At 47.9% G+C, this 25,817-nt stretch overlaps 1 protein-coding gene and 1 non-coding gene across 3 annotated transcripts in view; one reads left to right on the top strand and one right to left on the bottom strand.

Moving 5' to 3' along the window:
* HHAT (hedgehog acyltransferase) overlaps positions 1-25,817 on the bottom strand; it is a 362,562-nt gene that overhangs the window by 1,902 nt on the left and 334,843 nt on the right. The gene's annotated exons all lie outside the window — the stretch shown is intronic.
* On the top strand, positions 16,951-17,057 carry LOC120880710. The gene has a single exon (XR_005725110.1). It is a non-coding gene; the product is annotated as a U6 spliceosomal RNA (small nuclear RNA).

Here is a 25,817-nt window from a genome sequence, read left to right as displayed (position 1 = left end):
AGAGACTGGCTGCGGAGGCGGGAGAACAAAGCGGTTTCACTTACACAAAGCTGGGCTGTGGTGACTGATGCACAGCTGTGCTTAGCCCTGTGGCTGTCGGGGGACATCCACGTGGAAGCTTCTGCCCAGCACACACAGGTGTAGGGAGCCCTGACCAGAGGTGCGTTCAGTCTGGACCACCGCTGGGCCCTGAAAATCCCCCCTCGTGTCACTGCATGCCAGGCAGAGAGGCAGCGAGATGGCCGCAGTCCTGACTCCGCTCGGAGACCCCAGCACCATCTCAGCTTCTCCATCCACACAATGGGAGGCCCAACATACATCAAAGAAGATCACAGGCTTGGTAGCATTTTTAAAAAGTGTTTCAGAAAGGCAAAGGGTTTCCTGGGAACTCTCTTATGTCCACACAGCTCATTGGTCTTTTTATCACACACGTGTGCCTACAGCCAGTCACCCCAGTGTGTGCCAGATAGCTGCCAAGAACCCATTCTCCTTTCCTGACCTCAGCAGTTAAGATCGGTGATGACAAGGCAAAGACGGATTCCACAAGTCGCCCTTCCACCGCGTTCAACCAACACGCGACGGACATCTGCTATGGGCCTGGCCCTGTTCTAGACGTGAACGTCTTCCTCTGTGCTCACCTGAAGGAACGAGGTCTTCACCTGCAGCAGTTGCTAACCAAGCAGGTCTGGCCCAAGTGTAGGGGGCATGCTAGGGGCAGAGCGCCCCCTTCATCAGAGCTCAGGTAAGCGCAGGATCATAAAACTGAAAAGAACCTGGGGTGGGCAGCCATTCTGGCAACATGCCAAGGGCTGCTATGCCGCACGGTCATCCGGACTTGTCAACCATGAGTGGAAAAAGTGGCATCGAAAAGGGCTCTGTCCTGCCAAGTGAGCACTGACACCATCCCGCAGTCCTCTCGTCCCCTCGCCTTTCCCAGTAAGTAGTCTTCTTCCATGTTGTCCCTTCTTACCCGGCTTTCCAATCCTGTGTGTCCGGAAGACTCCCTTATCCCCACCATCCTCAAACACTTGCACGCACGCACACACACACTCTCTCTCTCTCTGTTGACTGGTGGGCTGTACCATACTGCTCAAAGGAAAAGATCCTACACTAAGGCCCCTGTACACACTGTACATTCAGAGCTAGGCCCCCAGAATCGATGTGTGCAGCTGCCTGGTGGGCTTTTGATATCTGGACTTAACAACAAGTGAACAGTGAGTCAGCACTGAAGATGTTATGAATAGGATGTCAGATGATGGTTGCAAAAGAGTGGGGGATAGTGAATAGGCCAGACTATTTAACAGTTACAGCTACATGCATACACGTAGGATGTATAGCACAACAGATTCAATGAAGAGGACCAGGGCAGGGGTGTAACAGAAGGAGTTAACAGGACGTGGGCAGCTGTATCCTGAGATTGCTCACAGGATACTGGCAGGTTGCATAATAACTACAGCTAAGGGACAGGTAGGACACAGAGGGGAATGGCTGTAGCTAACAGAAAGTGAGCTGTGCAATTTCACTTGAGGTTATTAAGGCTGAGCCATTCTCTGAGCAATTACATCAGTATGAAGGACTGGAAAGGCAGAGGTTCAGGATACTGAAGGAAAAGACCATTATCAGGCAGGGCTATGGGAAGTCAAAGGATATGTCTAATTGGTTTTCTGGAACGGAAAGGGATAATCAGCAAGTCTAAGGCAAAACTTTGTTTAAAAAGTAACATTGTAGAATGGTGCAGCCACTATGGAAAAAGAGTATGGAGGTTCCCCAAAAAGTCAAGCACAGAACTGCCACACACATGCCCCAAAGAATTCAAAACAAGAAGAGAGATTCCTACACCCAAGTTCACAGCAGCACTGCTCACAACAGCAAAAAGGTAGACACAACCCAGCGTCTACTGCGAGATGAGCAGCTGTACAAAATGCAGCCTGTATCCATAGTGGAATATTACTCAGCCGTAAAAAGGGAATTCTGACACTGGCTTGGATGAACCTTGAAGACATGCTAAATGAAATAAGCCAGGCACAAAGGGACAAATACGGCAAGATTTCCACCCATCTGAGGCACCTAAAGTAATCCAATCAACAAAGATAATACAATGGTGGTTGAGAGGAGAGGGGAGTTAGTATTAAGTGGTCATGGGGTTTTAGTTTTGTGAGGGGAAAACTGTTCTGAATATAGATGGTGGCTGCATAACAATGTGGGAGTACCACTGAACTGTAGACTAAAAATGACTAAAATGGTAACTTTCATGTTATATATTATTTACCACAATAAAAGATGTATCCTGAGTGAAAGAAGACATCAACAAAATAATACACGCCGTATTACTCTATTTGTGTGAAATGCAAACTGATTCATAGTAACAAAAAGCATGTCGGTGGTCGCCTGGGGCTGGAGCAGAGGGAGAATCAGACTACAAAGGGGCTCGAGGAATCTCTGGGGATAATAAAGATGTTGAGCGTCTTGATTATGGGACTGCTTTTCAGTGTATATACAACTGGAAAATACATTAAATGGATATATTTTATTGTGCAGAAATTACTTCTCAATGAAGTTTTGCCATTCTAAAGGTATTTTGGGAACATCAGCAAATCACAGACTTGCAGTGCTATGCTGCAATGTCCTAGGCTATCTACGCCCAAGGTATTCAAATAGTAGGAAGATGCGGTTCATTTTTACACAATGCCGAGTCTTTAGTTTCTCACCTCCCCGGGAGCAGAACAACTTGCCACGTGTGGGACTGAACACTGGGCTGCCCTAATCATTCTTTCTTCTCCTGGACCCTCTGAGAAAGATGACCAGAGAAACTCTCTTATCCATGCAGATTCATTCAGCTGCTGAATCAGCACAAATCCCTATCCTGGGGAAGAAATCAACCGTTCCTAACAGGAGAGGAGTTGGCTGAGCTGCTGAATGAGCTATCACTCACCCCATCAAAGGCTCGCTCTGCTGTCAGGTTGGGCAACACTGCTGAGCCTGTGGCCGCCATCTTGGCTCAAACGAGGTCTTTTCAAAGCCCACACCCCACTGCTGACCATTTTTAGAAGAAAATGGCTGGTAAGCAGAATATGAACAAACTGCAGCAATGCTTTCTTCTCATCCTTCCTTCCAGTCAACCAGAACCCTAGTCTCTGTCCTCACGTGAGTAGTTTACAATATGCAATCTGCTATTCAGTTTACAAAGAATACACAAACTTGGTGAATTCGCACAACAGTATGAGATAGAAATTACTCACTTATACTAATATTCTTGCTTGAAGCTCTATTGCCTCAAAAGGGTCCAGAGACCACAACCCACGCCCAGGTGGTCTGGTTGAATCCTGCTTGGAGAACAGTTTGAAGGACCTGAGTCTGTCCTTTAGCTTTACCTACAATTATCTATCAGTTCAGTTCAGTCAGCCATGAAATTAAAAGACGCTCCTTGGAAGAAAAGCTATGACCAACCTAGACAGCATATTAAAAAGCAGAGACATTACTCTGCCAACAAAGGTCTGTCTAGTCAAAGCTCAGGTTTTTCCAGTAGTCATGTATGGATGTGAGAGTTGGACCATAAAGAAAGCTGAGTGCAGAAGAATAGATGCCTTTGAACTGTGGTGTTAGAGAAGACTCCTGAGAGTCCTTTGGACAACAAGGAGATCCAACCAGTCTATCCTAAAGGAAATCAGTCCTGAATATTCATTGGAAGGACTGATGTTGAAGCTGACACTCCAATACTTTGGCCACCTGATGCAAAGAACTGACTCACTGGAAAAGACCCTGATGCTGGGAAAGATTGAAGGTAGGAGGAGAAGGGGATGACAGAGGAGATGGTTGGATGGCATTACTGATTCAATGGACAAGTTTGAGCAAGCTCCAGGAGTTGGTGATGGACAGGGAGGCCTGGCGTGCAGCAGTCCATGGGGTTGCAAAGAGTCGGACCCGACCGAGCGGCTGAACTGGACAGAGCTTCCTCCCTCCATCTACTCAGGCAAGTTCTCTAGCCAGAGGCTCTGACGCCCTGCTACCTGACGCCCCTCCTGCTCACCCAGTGCTCAGTCATTACCTTGCTGGTTCTCCTGAAGGGTGAGGAACATCGTGACCCTCTCTGCTTGGCTCTTGGGTCCCTACAGCTGGACAGACAGACTCTCACTTTCTGGCCCCATGAAGCAGCAATGTCACCCACTGACTCTCAGCCATTCTAAGACAGGGAAAAGACGAGTTTCCCATCTTGAGTGCTGTCATGCTACAAAGGAAGATGGCTCTCACCTCCCAGACAAGCTTGCCTTGGCCGGAGCCCAGAACACAAATGTGGTGGTCCCGATCAGCAAGGACCACCAACCTATCCATCCGTATCCCTGGGATGCAGGTTCGCATACAACATCCCACATCACCATCCCGGATGTGAGACTGAGGGTTTCCCGCCTCCACAGAGGGCCTTTGTGAGTGGGCAGGCTTAGAGGATACCCAACAGAGAAATGGAATGCAGAGTTGACTCTCAGAGGTGCTGCACAAGAGTCACAGGATGTGGGACTCATGGATTTTGAGGCCAAAGGAAATATTCCCTCTCACTGACCCTGCCCACTGCCTCAGACAGCAACCTTGGGACTGACGCCAGTTGGTGTGTGTTACAGAGACTGTGTACCGTATGTTAACAGATGGAAGGGCTACTCTACTAGACAGTAAAAGCCACGGTCCCAGGGTCCCCTCAGGACCTGTTCTCTGCCGTAACACTGAAAGGGGAGAAAGCTGGTTCTGTCGGGGACACCAGAACTGCTCTAGCACTTGGCCACCATCTCTTTTTCTTTTTAATTGGAGGATAATTTCTTTGTAACGTTGTATGAGTTTCCGCCGTACAACAGTGTGAAATCAGCTGTAAGTATACATACATACCCCGGCTCTCGAGCCTCCCTCCCACCTCCGCATCCCACCCCCCTGGGTCATCACAGAGCGCCAGGCTGAGCTCCCCGTCATAAAGCAGCTTCCCGCTGGCTATCTGCTTTACGCACGGCAGGTAGTGTGGATATTTCAGCGCGACTCTCTCAGTTCATCCCGCCCTCCGCTTCCCTCACTGTGTCCTCAAATCTGTTTTTTACGTCTGTGTCTCTGTTCCTGCCCTGCAAACAGGCTCATCGGTACCATTTTCCTAGACTCCATATATATGTGTTAATAAACAATACTTGTTTTTCTCTGACTTACTTCGCTCCGTGTAACAGGCTCTAGGCTCGTCCACCTCAGTTCAGCTGCCTCAGATTCGGTCACCGTCTCTTTGAGCTGACTGGCTCGCACCTGTGCCTTTCCGTCTAGTAGGTACTGTGAACCCCAGCCCCACACCCTATGTGTTTATGTGTGTGTACACATATATATATTGGTCTGCTTTGGAGCCATTTTCTACTCTGAGAACAGTGGAGGCCGAGTGCTTTTTTTTCTTTGAGAACGAGCTCGTACATCAGACTGGTTCCCGGGGGCTGGCTCAGGATCTGAGAAACAGCAGGGCACTCTGCACCACTGTACTGGCTTCAGCCACCGTCATTTCATTAATTATTCAGAAGGACTTTATGTGCTGTCTTCATTAAAACAGCCCGTTCCTGACAGCACTTGATATTTAACAATACTCAGATCTGAAGGAGGAGAAATAATAAGGGGCTTTAGTAGCTTTATTTCCGGTAGCCCCGGCCTAGAGAGATTGTGGAGCAGTTCATCAAGTGGTCCTGCACTTTCAGACCTTCCTTCACAGCTCAATTTAGAGCTTTCATGTGATAAATCTACAGGGCAGGAGCCTTTCCCTGCCCACCAACTACCTTACTGAAAGACACCCAGCAGGACCACAGCTGCCCAGGCTTCCAAGCCTGTAAACTGCCAGGTCTGATTTCAAACCCGTGGGATATGGCAGGAGGTCTGAAGAATGAACAGGCTCTTGCTATTCCAGGGCTGGAGGAACCATTTCTTACCTTCATGTAGTTTACAAACTTTGGGCCTCAAACCCAGCTTTTGAGGCCTCTGTGTTTTTCAAAAAAAAACAAAACAAAAAAACACTCAACTGCTTCTTTCACACCCTCTCATGAAAAAGAACAACATGGTTCTAATTTGTTCAAAGATGACATGTGAAATCCTAGGGCTGGCTCTCAAACAGGAGCCACACTGTAACCACCAGGAAGGCGTGTTAGAATGCACGGTCCCGTCCCCCAGAGGTTATGATCCAGGACGCCTGGGCGGGCCTGAGATCCGCATTTCTCCCAGGATCCTTGGTGACGTGGATGCTGCTGGTCCAAGAGCCAGCCTCCGGGGCCCCTGTTCCGGGGGACTCTGCAGAGGACCCAGCAGTGGTTCACACGCTGAGCAAGGGGACAGACGAGCACTGAGCGTTTAAAGGTCACCAGGGCCTTTGCGGGAAGCATGCCACATCCTCACAATCATCCTCTCAAGGAGGTGTTATTAACCCCACTTCATGGAAAGGGAAACCAAGGCTCAGAGGGGCAGAGCAACTTTCTCAAGGTCTGAAAGCTAAGGGGTCACCAAGTGGCACTTGGAGCCTGGGGCTGTATGGCTCCAGGTGTGCTCGGCCGCCTGCGCTCTGAAGCGGTGATGGGCCTCGGACCATGAGGAGGGGAGGCTCACACGGAGCCCCGCTTCCCGGCCTGGTGCCTTTAACTCTTCTGCCTCCAAATCTCATTTCATCCCCTCTACTCATGGTGCTAAGGAAACGGGAAGCGGGAAGCAGCAGGCTCCTATTCTCAGGCATCACCGTCACTAAGCTGCTTGGTCACCACCTCTCCCGGGGCCCCTCAGTTTCTCCATCTGTGTAATGGGGGAGAATAAGCCTGGAGGAACATGTCTGCAAGCCTTGTCACGGCAACTGTTAATTCAGACTGGGGCCACTGAGGCGCATGCTCCCAGTGCCTGGATGGTCTTTGGTTGACATAGAGCCGCAGGTATTTGATCCTGGTCACAGGCTGAGCCTCCACCAGGCACCCGGCAGGGAGACAGAGAGGAAGGAAGGGGCGACTCTGACCGCCCCGGGAGGCCTTCCTGCCTTCCCGAGCAAGGGTCGTTTGCTGGGTGCGCTGTGCACACTTTAACTGGCACGGATAGCGGTCTTTAACAAATCACTCTGTTCACACTCAGTGTCACATCCTGATGAAGCCAACCTGTGCTGTGGTTTTCATCCTGCCCACCTCCCAGCCCAGGCCCCGTGGGCGGGCACTTCGTGAAGCACTCGCCGCCATAAAGCAGAATCATTTCACGTGAAATTGAGGAAGTGGGGAGAACAAACCGGAGCCGCTTCTTATCCTGACCGTGCAGGTGGAAAGAGGTGCCAAGAAAACACAACACGTTCTCTCTCCAGAACCAGATGGGTGGGGGCCCGCCTGCCAGAAGCCCGTCCCTGCCGCCGCTGCCAGGATCGCCACTACGGCCGCCAGGGCCAGAGGCTGCCCGGTCGGACCACACTCCCTAGCTGCTTCTCTTCCTTAACGTGTTCCTTTTTTTTTTAAACAGAGCCTATTTCGGGCTTCTGTTTATCCTTGACTCACAACCATGCTGTGTAACACAGTGGAGACAGCTCAGCAAATGCACTCCTGGAAGCTGCCTCCCAAAAACAAAGGGATGGGGACAGTGAGGAGCAGGCTCCCTGCCACCAGGCCCAGAAAACCACTCAGCCATGCAGGCAGTTTTTAAGACGGTTTGACAGTCTTTCTTTTTGTGACCATGGCATGGCATGTGGCATCTTAGTTCGGCAACCAGGGGCCGAACCTGTGCGTCCTACAGTGGAAGTGCAGTCTTAGCCTCAGGACCGCCAGGGAAGCCCCCAGACCGCGCCCCCAGCCCAGGCATTTATGAAGCGCTGACCGTGTGTGCAGCATTTAGACAGGCAGCCTGGACATGCGTCACACGGAGCTTCATCTGAGGCCCGTGAAAACCGGCTCCCAGAGGCTAAAAGCACACTCGGGGCCCCCAACTCCCCACCTACCCTCGAGATTTGGCTCTACGGCTCCGGCTCTGGGAAACGCAGAGGACAGAGACAAGAGTCTCAACACCTGGGTCGCCGGGACGATGGGCTGAAGCGAGTAAGCTGACATGGCGCTAGGATGGAGACAGCTGAGCTTAGACGGTTTTGCTTTCCCTTCTCATCCAAATATGGACACACGGAACAGTGGCTGTCTGGGAACCGCAGCACGGGGGCACGGGGTGGCAGCCCGGCACTGTTTCTCTGGAATCACAGAGACTCTGGAGAAGAGAAGAGAAGCACCTGCAAATATAGAACGGGCTAGCTTTGGAAGCGGGATGGGGGTGGGTGGCGGGCAGGGGAGGGCCACTCTGCAGGCAGAGAAACTCGCTGGCAGCTGAAGTCCTTCATCCCGGGACGCGCTCAGGACCTTCTGTGCATCCCCGTCCCAGGAAGGCAGCAAAGGCAGGACAGACCGCGAGGAGATGCCTCTTCCGGGTGGGAGGCGGCGCAAGTCTGAGACCATGAACCGGCTCCTTTCCTCCCAAGTCCCTGGAATCAGGGCGCCCATGGTTAGAACAGTCCCTGAATAAACATACATGGGTGCCTGAGTCCTTCTGAGTACTCAGTCACAAGACTCTCAGATCCCTAATCAAAAATGACTCTTGTTGCAAAATCCCCAATCAAGAAACCCTAGGCGTGCACATCTGGCCTCTATTTCCCCAGCCGTGGGCCATGCAGCCAATGGACAGAAGTGCCCACAGCTGAAGCATCATCTCCACTTGTGTGTGTGTGTCCAGGAGAAGAGGCGCCTGGCAGGGACTGGCCGAGAACACCCGGACGTTAACAAAGGACAGTGGGTCAGGAAGGCCACCCCAGTCATCCTGCTTCCTGTCACCACGAAAGGAACGTAGTGGGGGAGCTGGAAAGCGAGAGAAGACACGGCACCTCCACCGCACGCACCTCTGAGAGGGTGACGTCAGCACCGCTCTCTGACATGTTCTTTTCCTAAAGCTGTTGCTAGGTAAATGACTCCAAATTACTTCGATTTCTCAGCAAAGAACGCAATGATACAACCAAGCTCCTGGCGGAGACAGCAGCGTCTCTCCCGGAGTTCTCGGACGCCACCGCAGGTTAGACAGGCCAGCCACCCCAGGGGAAGGGGAGGAACTGTTTCTGCCTGGCAGAGCCAGCTCTGTTCTCACCTCACTGCTCCCACTCACTGTGGGCTGTGCTCATCTCCACGCTGAGGGAGGGATCCGACTGAGCACAGGAGGTGCCGTGGAGCCAAGAGCTGGTCTGCACACCGTCCTGAGTGGCTGCTGCTTCTCATCCCGGGGCCGTGCCTGCTCCCCCTGCCTGGTCAGAGGCAGGCTGGCTGTGCCTGGGGCGCTGTTGGTGGCCAGGATGCAGTTTCTCTCTATGGGTTCTGAGCCCACGGGTCTGGTCTCATTGTGTGTGCATGCTCAATTGTGTCCAACTCTTTGTGACCCTATGAACTATAGCCCACACCAGGCTCTTCTGTCCCTGGAACTTTCCATATAGGATACTGGACTGGGTTGCCATTTCCTTCTCCAGGGGAATCTTCGCCAACCCAGGGATCGAACCTGCACCTCCTACATTGTAGGCACTTAAGCCATTGTCTCTAATGCTGACTTTAACCACTGGAACTGCCTCTTGCCTTCTTCAAAAGGGACTGACATATAGGCACTACTATGGATGAAGCAGATAGCTAGCAGGAAGCTACTGTAAGGCCTCGGGGCTCAGCTTAGTGCTCTGTGATGACCTAAAGAGCGGAGGATGGAGGAGGTGGGAGGGAGGCCCAGGAGAGAGCAGATATATGTATACATGCAAATGATTCACGAGGTTGTACAACAGAAACTAACATAACATTGTAAAGCACCTATATCAATTTTTTTTTTAAAGGAACTGACAGAAGCCCGAAGCACGACATAGCTCCAAGATGAGCTCGGAAACGATGCAGCCACAATATTCATAAATGGTATTTGGGAAAGGCATTGCTGCCACCGGGGTGCTGGTGTGAGGAGGGCTGTGGGGAAAAGAGGCGAGACGGGCGCCCAAGCTCTGGGCCTGCGCTGTTGGTGGTGGGGTCCACGGTTCCACACCCGGCCAGCCGGTTTGGGGCGGGGGTGGGCGGCAGCCTGCTCACCCTGCAGGAACACGGAGCACCTGGGCAGTCCCGACAGCAAGTGAAGACGGCCCCAGGAATGGCCAGCTATGGTCTGAGCAAGCCCAGGGCTCCCCTCTGCTAAAGAAGCATCAGCACTTCCACGGGACAGGGCAAGAGCTCTTAGGTCACTGTTCCAAGGAGGGAAAAGACACACAGAAAGATCCCATAGGGCCCCTCCCATCAAACCCACACACCCTGGAGACCCGGGGCGCTGCTGACGGCGGGCACAGAGGCATCGAGCGGCCCCACCCACACACGGCTGCTCTTCCTTTGCGGGGGTGCAAGGCCATGTCCTGCGGGAGCGTAGGGCAAGCGCAGTAGCCCTGGTCACTGGTGCCATCACCTCAGGCCATGTGGCCACCAGGGGCTGGCGGGGGAGGTGAGCGTTTGGCCTGAGAGTAAGAGAAAGTACCCACGTGTGAGTGTCAACTCAGGCAAGGTGGACCCATTCTAGGCACCGTATTTTACAAAAGACACTGTCATGCGGAAGCCACTTCAAGGAGGGTCTGGAAGGGCTCCTCAGGGTAGGCACGCTAATAAGTTAAAGTTTAGCCTGGAAAAAGGCCATAGGGCCACGTGGAAAGAGAATTAATTAGATTTGTTCTAAGTCACCCAAGAAGACAGAACTGGAGCCAAGATATGGAAGTTAGGGGCAGATTTTTGGCTACGACCCAAAGGAGCCGGTAACAGTTACTCCTTGGATTCCCATCCCTGCTAGCATTCAGAGGGTGGTGCCTCGGATGGGAGATGAAACCAGATGACCCCCCCTACAAGGCCCCTTCCAGTTCTTACAGATTGTTACTGTTCAGTCACTCAGTCGTGTCCAACTCTTTGCGACCCCATGGACTGCAGCACGCCAGGCGTCCCTGTCCATCACCATCTCCCAGAGTTTGGCCAAGCTCAAGTTCATTGCATCAATGATGCCATCCAACCATCTCATCCTCTGACACCCTCTTCTCCTTCTGCCCTCAATCCTTCCCAGAATCAGAGACTTTTCCAATGAGTCAGCTGTTTGCATCTGATGACCAAAATACTGGAGCTTCAGCTTCAGCATCAGTCCTTTTAGTTAATATTCAGGGTTTATCACCCTTAAGATTGACAGCTTTGATTTCCTTGCAGTCCAAGGGACTTTCAGGAGTCTTCTCCAGCACCACATTTCAAGGGCATCAATTCTTTGGCATTCTGCCTTCTTTACGGTCCAGCTCTGACCACCATAAGTGACCTCTGGGAAGACCATAGCCTTTACTATGCAGATCTTTGTCAGCAGAGTAATGTCTCTGCTTTTCAACACACTGTCTAGGTTTGTCATTTTTCTCCTGCCAAAGGGTCCATACCAAAATCGAATTGATTATATCCTTTGTAGGTGAAGATGGAGAAGCTGTATACAGTCAGCAAAAACAAGACCTGGAGCTGACTGTGGCTCAGATCATCAGCTTCTCCTAGCAAAATTCAGGCTTAAAGTAAAGAAAACCAGGGAAAACAATAGGCCAGCCAGGTATGACTTCAATCAATTCCCATATGATTTCGCAGTAGAGGTAACGAATAGATTGACGAGACTAGATCTAGTTAATAGTGTGCCTGAAGAACTATGGACAGAGGTCTGTAATATTGTACAGGAGGTGGTGAATAAAACCATCCCAAAGGAAAAGAAAAGCAAGAAGGCAGAGTGGTTGTCTGAGGAGGCTTTACCACTAGTGGAAGAACGAAGAGAAGTGAAAAGCAAGAGAGAGAGGGAAAGGTACATCCAATTAAATGCAGAGTTCCAAAAAACAGCTAGAAGAGACAAGAGGCCTTCTTCAATGAGCAATGCTTAATAATAGAAGGAAACAACGAAAAGGGTAATGACTAGAGACCTCTTCAGGAAAGCTGGAAATATCAAGGGAGCGTTCCACCCAATGATGGGCACAATAAGGGATAAAAATGGTAAGAGACCTAGTAGACGCTGAAGAGATCAAGAAGAGATGGTAACAATATATGGAAGAACTGTATGAAAAAGGTCTTAATGAAACGGATTACTACAACGGTGTGGTTAGTTACCCAGATCCAGACAATCTGGAGTGTGAAATCAGGTGGGCCTTAAGAAGCACCACTGTTAATAAAGCTAGTGGATGAGATGAAATTCCTGCAGAACTACTCAAATGCCTAAAGGATGATGCCATCAAGGTTTTGCATTCATTACGTCAGCAAATCTGGGACCCAGCAGCAGCCACTGGACTGGAAAACGTCAGTCCTCATCCCAATCCCCAAGAAGGGTAGTATCAAAGAATGTGCTAAACCACCAGACAATTGCACTCACCTCCTATGCTAGTAAGGTCGTGCTTACAATCTCACATGCTAGACAGGTTTCAGCATTATGCGAACCAAGAACTTGCAGATGTCCAAGCAGGGTTTAAAAAAGGAAGAGGAACTAGAGATCAAATTGACAACATTCGTTGGATTACAGAGAAATCAAGGGAATTTCAGAAAAACATCTATCTCTGTTTCATCAACTACACTGAAGCCTTTGACTATGTGGATCATGACAAACTCTGGAAAGCTCTCAGAGAGATGGGAATACCAGACTATCTTACCTGTCTCCTGAGAAACCTGTATGCAGGTCAAGAAACAACAGTTCGAACCCTGTATGGAACAACTGATTGGTTCAAGATCGAGAAAGGAGTATGACGGGCTGTCTGCTGTCACTCAGTTTGTTTAACCTATATGCTGAGCACATCGTGAGCAATGCCGGGCTGGATGAGTTACAAGCTGGAATCAAGATAGGTGGGGGAAACATCAACAACCTCAGATATGCGGATGATACCTAATGGCAGAAAGTGAAGAGGAGCTAAAGAGCCTCTTGATGACAGTGAAAGAGGAGAGTGAAAGAGCCAGCTTAAAACTAAATATTAAAAAAAAAAAAACTAAGATCATGGCATCCAGTTCCATTACTGCATGGCAAATAGAAGTGGAAAAGATGGAAACAGTGATAGATTTCCTCTTCTTGGGCTGCAAAATCACTGCGGACAGTGACTGCAGCCATGAAATCAGAAGACAATTGCTGCTTGGCAGGAATCGTAGAGATTACAGCCTTGTAAAATTCAACTCTTCAAATCCTCTTCCCCTCCCCCTGCCCCAGGAAAGGTACAAACAAAAACTGAAGTTAGACTGAAAGACCCCCGCAGTCAGGAGTGGGGAGGGAAGGGTACCCTGTCTGGGCTGGGACAGAAGTCTGGAAACATCACCAGATGCAGGAGATTCTTAGTGAGGGGCTTACGAAGGTCTTTATTTACCTGACATATAAAGTGACTCACACAAATCCGCTGTCCTTGTTTTAGGAGTAGCAGAGGAACACAGTCTGAGAAAGCTCTGCTCAAAACTTTTTAATGAATAGCAAAGGTTAAACCCTACTATCAGAACTTTATAAAAAAGAGATAATTGATATAAACAAATAAAAATAAAGTGACTCAGACTCTTTTCATTACAGAGAACATTTTGTGCCTTAAAGATGCCATTCCGGAAGAACACTGTGTTCCCCTCAGGCTACCGACTCTGTCCAATGGCCCTGAGGTGGGGGTCTGCCTAGAACCGCAGGCCAGCACTGCCCGGCTCCAAGCCCGGGGTGGGATGTGACCCTCATGGCCAAGGGTCTCTTCTGGCACCCCACTCACCTGGGCAGCCTGGATGTACCTGAGCCCATGCAAGCCTTGGCAGGGAGCAAACCTTCAGCAGACTCACGGGGGATGCTCACCGGTTAAGTTCTCTTCCTCCCCTGCCCAGCCGCTCAGAATCGCACAGCTGAAACCAGTGTTTTATGGGGTGGAGAAGACAGGACAGGGCTCTGCTGATGGAGAGCCGAGGAGGAACAAGGCAAGGGCAGCCTGGATTTCTCAGGGATGTTAGGAATTAACAAATAGTTAGCTGTAGTCCCTGATAGCTCAGTTGGTAAAGAAACCGCCTGCAATGCAGGAGACCCCTGGTTTATTCCCGGGTCAGGAAGATCCGCTGGAGAAGGGGTACCCTACCCACTCCAGGATTCTGGCCTGGAGAATTCCATGGACTGTATAGTCTATGGGGTCACAAAGAGTCGGACACGACTAAGCGGCTTTCACTCAGCTGCAGTCACTAATTAGATTTGTGCACCCTTCCCCGCTGAGTCCTCTGGGCTTCCTGCTTAGCCAGCAGGAGGGGTGGGAGGCTGGGCTCCTTCGGGGAAACTCACCCCACTGTTTACACTCTTCCCGGTAGTCTTTCCACGGGATTAGTTGCTGGCCTCCAGGGAAGAGATCTCAGCTGCCGTGCTTTCTGACGCGGTTCTGTCTGTGACCTCGGAGCGCACTATTACACCCCGGACTCTTCGTCGAGTTCCCAGCTGCATCCACCATGTGGGTCAGCTCAGGGCGTGGAACCAGCCCGCCAGGCACTTTCTCGGATTCCTCTACAGGGACAGGGCGGCGTCTGCGAGGGTCATCTCTACAGCGTGGATCTGGACTTCCCTCCATCTGACCCATCACATTTATCCAGTCCTTCCGAACTTGTGTCCCAGCCACGGAGTTGATGATGCAAGAGGGGACTGTGACGGTCCCCTCTCCGGGTCTCCCATGATACCCCTGGTTGGAGGTCTGAGCTATAATGCTGGCATCTTTCACTGCGGGGCCTCCACCTCCCTCCCCTAGGGGGCTGCCCTGGGTCCCATTTGGGAAGATTTGGCTCCATCCGTACTGTAAGGGCTGGGAAGGATCCGATCATAAACTACTCATCCTTGAGACTCATCACTCGATACTTATGGAGCTCTTACTACATACACACTGGGTGATGCCAGAGATGCTGGAGACATTAAAAGGCTGACTTATGGTTACAGATGAAGGAATTCTGTGTAGAAAGATGTCATGACCACCAAAGTGTTTCCCAATGTGGAAGATGTTTCTGTGAGCTGGATGTCATGTCGAGGGCTGGGTAAAATGGCAGGGGGCTGGCCTCTGTGCTCAGAGAGCTCCATTCTGGAGAAGAGGACCCAGAGCACCGAGAGCCTGGCTGTGAAGGGTGCAGGAGCAGACAGGGTGGAGCAAATGCAGACTGCCTGGATTTTGACCATCACCCTGTCTGCGCCGGAAGGCAGCCATGGCGAGCTAGTCCACTCTCCTAAGCACATGCCTTCCAGTAATTTCCAGCCTCTGGATAAACTCCCCCCTCAATGGAAGAAGGCCTGCCCTCCAGAAAGACCGTCTACCCAGCAAGACTTAGAATGGATTTTCACCCCAGATTTTAATCTGTTCATTTTTTGACCAGGTAATGCACAATTATAAAATTCAAATGTTCCAAAGAGTAAGCACAGAAAACTAAATCTCCATCTTCCAATCTCCATGTCCAGTCCACCTAACCCTTCTCTCCCTAGAAGATCCGTTTTTAGTTCCGTGTTTCTACTCCCAGGGATATTCTATGCACACAGAGGCATAACATACACATCCAAATACACACATGCACACAAACACATACATATATACACAAACGTTTTAATGGTTTTAAATTTTTCATTCTGAAATATATATTATCTTGAATACAAATACTACATGCACTGTTCATTTCTTTATTTTTTAAGGTTTTATATCCTGGGCATTGTTCCATGTAGATACATGTAACATCGCTTCATCCTTTTTAATGGCTGTGGAAATTTCTGAATTGATGTACCATAATTTACCTGACTCCCTCTGATGGGCATTAGGCCCATTCTAACTTTTGCTATTATAAACAATGTTGCAATTAATATCTTTGCATAATATTTCATTTCACGAGTATAAAAATGTATCTGAATGACAAATCCCTAGAAGTAGAATGGCTGGCTCAGTTTTGGTAGATATTTCCAAACCATTACCTACAGAGGAGTTACCATGAGCTAAATATATGAGGCTAAATTTTTTGATCTTTGCAATCTAGAGCTTGTAAATTACATTTCCCATGTTGAGGTTGATATACAAATACTAACTCCTTATATACCTGAAATTAATATAATTTTATATGTCAATGACATGTACATTTAAAAAAGTGAGCATCTTTTCATTTGTTCTATCTGTGTTTCCTCTTTCTGAGAGCTGTCTATTCAAGTCCTTTTGCTACGTTTCTACTAAGTGGGTGCCTTTTTCTCCCAGATTTTAAGGGTGAGAGTGGGTATTACTGTTGCCCAGCCTGACAGGTGTTCTGCAACCATCAGCAAGTGTGAGGTCAAGGGCACTGAGTCGGTGGGAAGCCAGCCACAGGCAGGGACAGGCCGGGGGACAAGCTGCCAAGACGGGAGCGGCCACCCTGAGCACTCCAGGGGCCCTCGTGCTGGGACGACGGCCAGAAGAACACAGCCGGCACCAGCTTCTGTCTCCTACAGCAGCTCAGTGTCCACTGCTTCTGAATCTTCGCTCAGTGAAGAAATCAAGACAAACTTCGTTACTACTAGCATCATCATCTCTGCAGAGAGTGCTCAGTGAGCCGGGCAGGAAAGGCTACTTCTGTTCTCACTCTACTTGGCCCTTCAGCTGGGAACCGAAGCAAGGCCTTATTAGCCTGCCTGCTACTCCCTTTTCCCCCTCCCTCCATCCTTTTCTTCCTTCCCTGCTCTCTCCCTTTGTCTCCTTCCCCTCCCCTCTTTTCCTTCTATCCATCCCATCCACTGCCTACTTTAGTACTGAATTGGGGGGCAGGCAAGGCTTAGCTCTGAAGCCTTCTCTCATGCAAATTTCCCAGTGTAGCTGGCGACTGATGTGTGTGTACTAAGTTGCTTTGGTCGTGTCCAACTCTTTGCGACCCTAAAGACTGTAGCCCGTCAGGCTCCTCTGTCCATGGGATTCTCCAGGCCAGAACAGTGAAGTGGGTGCTCACTTTGGCAGCACATATACCAAAACTGGAATGATACATAGGAGATTAGCATGGCCCTTCCACAAGGATGACAGGCAAATTTGTGAAGCATTCCACATTTTTCTGAAAATGGATTAAAGACCTAAATGTAAGACCAGAAACTGTAAAACTCTTAGAGGAAAACATAGGCAGAACACTCGATGACATAAACCAAAGCAAGCTCCTCTATGACCCACCTTCTAGAGTAATAGAAATAAAAACAAAAGTAAACAAGCGGGACCTGATTAAACTTAAAAGCTTCTGCACAGCAAAGGAAACTATAAGCAAGGTGAAAAGACAACCCTCAGAATGGGAGAAAATAATAGCAAATGAAACAACTGACAAAGGATTAATTTCCAAAATATACAAGCAGCTCATACAACTCAATACCAGAAAAACAAACAACCGAATCCAAAAGTGGGAAAAAGACCCAAACAGACATTTCTCCAAAGAAGACATACAGATGGCTAATAAACACATGAAAAGATGCTCAACATTGCTCATTATTAGAAAATGCAAACCAAAACTACAGTGAGATATCACCTCACACCTGTCAGAATGGCCATCATCAAAAAGTCTACAAACAATAAATGCTGGAGAGGGTGTGGAGAAAAGGGAATGCCCTTGCACCGTCAGTAGGAATGTAAATTGATACAGTGTGGAGATTCCTTAAAAAACTAGGAATAAAACCACCATATGAGCGAGCAATCCCACTCCTAGGCATCTACGCTGAGGAAACCAGAACTGAAAAAGACACATGTATCCCATTGTTCACTGCAGCACTAATTACAACAGCTAGAACATGGAAGCAACCTAGATGTCCATCAACAGACGAATGGATGAAGAAGTCGTGGTACACATACACAATGGAGTATTACTCAGCCATAAAAAGGAATGCCTTTGAGTCAATTCTAATGAGTTGGATGAACCCAGAACCTATTATACAGAGTGAAGTAAGTCAGAAAGAGAAAGATACATATCGTATTCTAACGCATATATACAGAATCTAGAAAAACAGTACTGAAGAATTTACCTACAGGGCAGCAATGGAGAAAGAGACACACAGAATAGACTTACGGACATGGGGAGAGGGGAGGAGAGGGTGAGATGTATGGAGGGAGTAACGTGGAAACTTATATTACCATATGCAAAATAGATAGCCAACGGGAATTTGCTGTATGGCTCAGGAAACTCAAACAGGGCTCTGTATCAACCTAGAGGGGTGAGATGGGGAGGGAGATGGGAGGGAGGGTCAAAAGGGAGGGGATATATGTATATCTACGGCTGTGGATTCCTAGTCTGAGCCCAATAAAATTGGCAGTTTCTTCTTCAAAAAGCACACACACATACACACACACAACATCTGGAAAAGAAAAAAGTGGAGTGGGTTGCCATGCCCTCCTCCATGGGGTCTTCCTGACCCAGGGATCGAACCTGTGTCTCTTAAGTCTCCTGCACTGGCAGGCGGCTTCTGTACCACTAGCACCACCTGGGAAGCTGTATCTAGCTTCAGTTCCAATTACTTAAACCCTCCTCATCCCTTGACAGTTAGGTCTTCCTTCAGTTCTGAGCCAGTCACAATGGATGGGAGCCAGGATTATGTAAATTAGCCTCACACACACTAGGCAATGGGTCCTGGTGCGAGCCCTCTGTCTGGGCTGCTGTAAGACTTTCATCTCCTTCTCACTCCACCAGCCCCTTCTCTGGGTTTCCTTTACTGGCAACCAAGCCCTGGCCTAGAGGTTACCAAGTGGCCAAGTCCGGGTGCTTGCTTTATTATTGTGAAAGTTGGGTTTGTGCGTTCCTCTCGAAGATGGTCCAGGACGGATCATTAAGCCTGTTTTACTCCTCAGTTCTGAGCAATTTCTACTGGAATGAAGGAGGAAGAGGGGAGGATGAATGGACTCGTTCCTCTTTCCCATTCTTGTCAGTATCTCTCCAGGAGCAGAAGGCAGTTGTGGCTCCAAACCCCAGCTTCTACTGACACTCTCAACCTCAGCAGCATCCATCTCCCTGGATGTCTAAGAACCAGCCACAGCATCACCTGGTCTGAGGTTCAAGCACAAGCCAGAGGGCAACGCTCTGAGATCTGAACAGCGTCCAGGTGCCTCTTCTCTGAGCTCCCACAGTCCACGGACCCCACTTTGTAATTCCCCAGCCTGAGGCTTAGTAGCCACTTCCTATGGTGGCTAATATCTGGGTTATTCCAGGGTCCCTTTTGGCTCTTTTAGTCTAATACTGGTGTAACTCTCTGTTTAAAGCCCTCTGTTTGAAATATCAGGCATGATCTCTATTTTCCTGACTAGACCTTGACGCTGTGCCTCACTTAACTCCCAACTTTTAGTCCCGAGCTGATGAGTGCTCCCTGTGTAGCAGGAAGACTAGGGAAGAAGAATAATTGTGTGAGCCTGGAGAGATGAATGGGGTAGACTGCCATGCACAGAGGAGGGACCCAGGATTCTGGGGGCTCGCCCTTTAAAGAGAATCAGCTGTAGGGTTCTCACCCAAGTGCTATTTCTCCCAATGTCAGAGTCTCGATCCATTTTTGTTTCTTTAGGACTGCTCCGGGTTCCATTCTGAGCTAGTTCTTCTCTTCCCCCAGAGATGAGACTGTATCAATTCAGTTCAGTTCAGTCAGGTCTGATTCTTTGAGACTCCATGAATTGCAGCACACCAGGCCTCCCTGTCCAACTACTCCCAGAGTTCACTCAAACTCACGTCCATTGAGTTGGTGATGCCATCCAGCTATCTCATCCTCTTCGTCCCCTTCTGCTCCTGCCCCCAATCTCTCCCAGCATCAGAGTCTTTTCCAATGAGTCAACTCTTCGCATGAGGTGGCCAAAGTACTGGAGTTTCATTTCAGCTTTAGCATCATTCCTTCCAAAGAACACCCAGGACTAATCTCCTTTAGGATGGACTGGATGGATCTCCTTGCAGTCCAAGGGACTCTCAAGAGTCTTCTCCAACAACACAGTTCAAAAGCATCAATTCTTCGGTGCTCAGCTTTCTTCACAGTCCAACTCTCACATCCATACATGACTCTTGGAAAAACCATAGCCTTGACTAGACGGACCTTTGTTGGCAAAGTAATGTCTATGCTTTTTAATATGCTATCTAGGTTGGTCATAACTTTTCTTCCAAGGAGTAAGGGTCTTTTAATTTCATGGCTGCAGTCACCATCTGCAGTGATTTCGGAGCCCCCAAAAATAAAGTCTGAGACTGTTTCCACTCTTTCCCCATCTATTTCCCATGAAGTGATGGGACCGGATGCCATGATCTTCGTTTTCTGAATGCTGAGCTTTAAGCCAGCTTTTTCACTCTCCTCTTTCATCAAGAGGTTTTTTAGTTCCTCTTCACTTTCTGCCATAAGGGTGGTGTCATCTGCATATCTGAGGTTATTGATATTTCTCCCAGAAATCTTGATTCCAGCTTGTGTTTCTTCCAGCCCAGCATTTCTCATGATGTACTCTGCATAGAAGTTAAATAAGTAGGGTGACAATATACAGCCTTGATGTACTCCTTTTCCTATTTGGAACCAGTCTGTTGTTCCATGTCCAGTTCTAACTGTTGCTTCCTGACCTGCATATAGGTTTCTCAAGAGGCAGGTCAAGTGGTCTGGTATTCCCATCTTTCAGAATTTTCCACAGTTTATTGTGATCCAGACAGTCAAAGGCTTTGGCATAGTCAATAAAGCAGACATAGATGTTTTTCTGGAACTCTCTTGCTTTTTCCATGATCCAGCAGATGTTGGCAATTTGATCTCTGGTTCCTCTGCCTTTTCTAAAACAGCTTGGACATCACAGTTCATATATTGCTGAAGCCTGGCTTGGAGAATTTTGAGCATTACTTTTCTAGCGTGTGAGATGAGCACAATTGTGCAGTAGTTTGAGCATTCTTTGGCATTGCCTTTTTTGGGGATTGTAATGAAAGCTGACCTTTTCCAGTCCTGTGGCCACTGCTGAGTTGAGGATTAACAAACTATCATACATAAAATGGATGAGCAACAAGGATTTACAGTATAGCATAGGGAACTACATTCAATATCTTGCGGTCACCCACACTGGTGACTGTAAAAAATACATATGTACATAACTGAATCACTTTTCTAAATACCTGAAACTAACACAATTTTGTAAATCAACTAATTTTCAAATACAAAATAGCCATTTTTCTAGAAACTTCCAAACATTCTGAAAAGAGAGTTATAGCTGACTCCTCTTATATGTGTTCACACCTGGCTAAATCCCAAAGGTACAAACAAAAAGCTTTTGTATTATCTTTGTCCTTTTAAGAAAAAATAATCAGACTGTGCTCTCCCCTTTGTTAGAGCCAAGAATGCACCTGTTTAATAGAATCTTTAAAAATAAATTTTAAAATGGCCTCTCTACTTCCATCCTCTCTCTAGGATGAGGAACCACAAAGCAGAGAGGAGTAATATTACCTACCGCCATGGCTGGGCCAGTTTCCGGAGCCAGAACTCTCAGCCCCAGAAAAGGGCCCTGCCCTGGGACTCAGGAATCCTGACTTCCACCTCATGTTAGCTATGTATACTAACTTCTCTGCACCGCCTGTATGCTTTAAAACCAGAATCATACTGACAAGATCATGATGAGTCTCCATTCATTCAGGAGGATGCCTGAAGACAGCAAAATTCCAGCAAGAATGTACTTAACACATCTCAAAACTCTGAAGTTCAAACAGGTTTCCTTATGCCTAAAACTTGCCATTGAACAAGCCCCTTTCTGGCTTGAAGAGATATGGAGCCACAAACCCTGAATGTACTCTGCCTGCATAAACATTTTGCTATTTTGTTGTTTCTAATCCCAAACTTGCTGTTGCTATTTAAACCTGTCATCCCATCAGCACTGCTGTTTGTCAACAGCACGATTCCTGGAGCACGAACCTGGATGCCCGTGCCCAGCATCTTGACGTGCTGCCTTCCCATTTCACATAAGCCAGACAAGCTGGCTGACATCTACACGTGACTGACTTCCACGCGGCCACTGCCTGAGACAATTTCAGGCACAGGGTGGGCTGTGTGGATGGCTCCAAGCAGCCCAGCCTCATAAATGGAAAAATACTGCGCTCCCTGCATCCTACAGTCTGAGGGTCATCTTTGTACAGAAAGGTCTACCACAGCCATGGCAGGATCTGCCTCCAGGGACACCAATCACTGCTGGACTCATGAGGCTGGCACTGTGCTGGAGCTGCCTTGGTCTGACCAACACAGACCTATCTAGGTTACTCTTTGGGAGCTGATATGTATTCATGGCTTGTTTTGTGAACTCCTTTCCAACCATGCTATGCTTAGACTCCTGGAAGCGAGTCTACGTTCCTAAGACCATTTAGTCATGGGGAATAAGGGACGCCTTGTGGATGCTGGGTGGTCAGAGGCACCCAGAATGGGATTCAAATGCTATCTGAAGACAGCCAGGTGTCTAAGGATAACCATCATGTCTTATGTACTAGAGTTGAATATACAGCCAAAAATATGCTAAATATCCCTTGTACCCTCCTCAAGTATTTATGTGGCTGAGGCCAAGATGATACAGTTGGGCTTATTCCAAGGATCTGTATTACTGGAAGCTGTTTTCGTATACCTCAACTGGGTTATTTAACCCAAAATTCAACGGTGGTAGATGCCTGAGTCTGAATAAATTATAAAATCATTATGCTGGGAATGGTCTTGTTTTTAAAAGGCTCAACTCCGGTGTCATTTTAATTGAACTACAAATTCCCTGAACATTTCTGCATGCAGGCATGTTAATTCAAACATTTATATTACAACCACTTTTTGCATTTTGCATAATACACTTTCAGACCTCTGTGCAATTTAACAATTAATCCTGTATTTTGTATTAAGATATGTGCAATACATACAGCCACTAATTTCTCTATAGAACAAATATATTCTTCCTTGGAGGGAAAAAAACCTGCTGGAGAATGAATGCTCATGGTGGTCTGCATATCAATCAGCTTGCGGGGCTTTACACATAATGCATATGAATTTAGGGTCTTGGGATAATAATGTGATAGCATTGAGTAAGCAGAATGGATATTGAGGGCAAAACTGAAGACCTTTATCGATGAGTAATGAACCCAGAGGAGTGAAATGACAGCAGAAAAAAACAAATGGGGGAACATTTTCGCCACCCCCACCAGTAGACAGCCAGGGGAGAAAGGGCCTGAGTCATAAACGCACGGCTTCACATCTCCTCAGCCATACGTACGCTATGTATTCATGACAGTCCTCTGAGATCAGCACAGCAGCACGCAATTTGCTTGAATATTTTTATCTGTGGTTGCCCCACAGAGCACCACCAACCCTCTGCAAAAGTGGTTCAGGGGCTGAGAAATGTGGTTGCCACACATGCACCAAGAAGGTAAGAAGAGTTTTACTACTCACACAATGAGGATTTCTGGGGGAAAGCAGGCACCCTAGCCATTCTGCAGTTGCCTAAACAAAGGGAAGGGCTTTGGTTTCCACTGGGCCTCCCAGGGGCTGCTAGCAGTAAAGAACTTGCCTGCCAAAGCAGGAGACATAAGAGACATAGGTTCGATCCCTGGGTTGGGAAGATTCCCCTGGAGGAGGGCACGGCATCCCACTCCAGTTTTCTTGCCTGGAGAATCCCATGGACAGAGGAGCCTGGCAGGCTACAGTTCATAGCGTCTCAAAGAGTCAGACACGACTGAAGTGACTCAGCACGCACGCACATGGCTGGGCCAGGGCTAGGGTGGATAGCAGCTGGGTTTACATGGTTTGAACTTGCTGCCAGCACCCAGGGAAGGAGAGTCTGTTTTCTTGTTGGTTTGCCCAGGGGATGAAGGAGGGTGGGGCTTGAATTTTGTCAGCAGTTAAACGCCAAAAATGGAGCCAGAATATTTATTATAATCTTCCTACCTTCGACCTGTCATTTAGGGATTTAAAACCCTACTCTGAAATTTACCTACTGTGTGACTCAACCTCCTTAAACTCTCTCATCAGTAAAAGTTGTATAACATTTACAATAAATGATGTCACACATATCAAAGCAAACTGGCCCAGTGCCTGCATATAACAGATGCTCAATAATCGTTTCTGAATCTCAGTCTGGATATTTGAGGGAAGAAAAATCTGTTTCCTTCACAGAATACTGTCTCTACCTTTAGTTTGTGTTCTTATGAAAACCAGAGTGAGTCCACCAGCTCTAGTGAAGATTCCTGAAACTATTTACCAGACTCTCTGGACAGCATGGAGATCAAACCAGTCAATCCTGAAGGAACTCAATCCTGAATATTCACTGGAAGGACTGATGCTGAAGCTCCAATACTTTGGCCACCTGACAAGAAGAACTGACTCATTGGCAAAGACCCTGATGCTGGGAAAGACTGAAGGCAGGAAGAGAAAGCGGGGACAGAGGATGAGATGGTTGGATGGCATCACCAACTCAATAGACATGTTTGAGCAAATTCCAAGAGATAGTGAAGGACAGGGAAGGCCAGTGTGCTGCAGTCCCTGAGGTCACAAAGAGTTGGACATGACTTAGAGAATGAACAACAAAAAACTGGGATAACGGGTGAGAAAAGGTGAGTAGAAGGGGCTATAAGGTTGGTGTTGGTGAAAGGGTCAGTGCAGAGGGTGACGCCCCCAAGAAGTATCACAGAACATATTTGTCTGAAGCATCTCTGCTGGTCAGAGTGACAGGCAGGCATCCAGGCAAGACAAAGTACACCTTACCCAGTGGGGTGGGTGAAGACAGGAAATGGTGCTATAGGTTGAACTGTAGCCCTCCAAAAGACACGTTTAAGCCTTAATCCCCACTGTCTCAGAATATGGCCTTATTTAGAAATGCAGTCTTTGCAGAGTAATCCAAGTCAACTCGTAATCAAGTTAAGACGAGGTCATAGTTCATGGGAGTGGGTCCTAAATCCAGTATGACTGATGTTCTTATAAAAAGAAGAAAAAGAGACACCAGGACAGATGGACAGTCAGGGAGCCTGCTGTGTGATGACAGACACAGTGATTCCCGTGACGCACTGCCAGCCAGGGGACACCAGGGTTTGCCCGCCACCACCAGAAACAGTCGAGGAAGGATTCTCCCCAGGGTCTCAGAGGAGCATGGCCCAGCTGACACCCTCGTTTCAGACTTCTGGTTCCGAGAACTGTGAGAGAATAAATTCTGTTGTTTAAGCCAACCTGTGTGTGGTACTCTGTTACATCAGCTCTAGGGACCTATTGATAATAAGATAGAGAAAAAAAATCACCTGTTACTTTCACTTTTTTCCTTCTTTGAAGATTTGAGCATGTAATTTTACTCAAGATTGGGACAACTGGGGACGCTTTCGTTTTTTGCTTTCACAATGATGACCCAATTACCTTCATATAGTGCCAATTACCCTTTAATTGCTCAAAATTATTTTAAATATGAATGAGAAGATGTTTTCTATAAAATATCTAGGATTTTGGCTTATACTAATTTTTATACTCCATGGTTAATAGTATAAAAAACTCATAAATAGAAGATGAACGGTGAATTTCTGCAAGATCTGTGAGCAAAGACAAAATGTTAACAATGATTATTTCTGGGCTAGTGGAAACTGTCAGATTTCATTTTCTTGGGCTCCAAAATCATTGTTGGATGGTGACTGCAGCCATGAAATTAAAAGATGTTTGCTTCTTGGAAGAAAAGCTATAACAAATCTCGACAGCGTATTAAAAAGCAGAGACATCACTTTGCTGATAAAGGTCCATCTAGTCGAAACTATGGTTTTTCCAGTAGTCATGTATGAATGTGAGAGTTGGACCATAAAGAAGGCTGAGCGCCGAAGAATTGATGCTTTCGAACTGTGGTGCCGGAGAAGACT

This window comes from Oryx dammah, unplaced genomic scaffold (genome assembly GCF_014754425.2).
Source record: "Oryx dammah isolate SB20612 unplaced genomic scaffold, SCBI_Odam_1.1 HiC_scaffold_21, whole genome shotgun sequence".
Lineage (NCBI taxonomy): Eukaryota > Metazoa > Chordata > Mammalia > Artiodactyla > Bovidae > Oryx > Oryx dammah.
The sequence above is the reverse complement of the archived record's forward strand: the minus strand, read 5'-3'. Positions and strand labels throughout refer to the sequence as shown.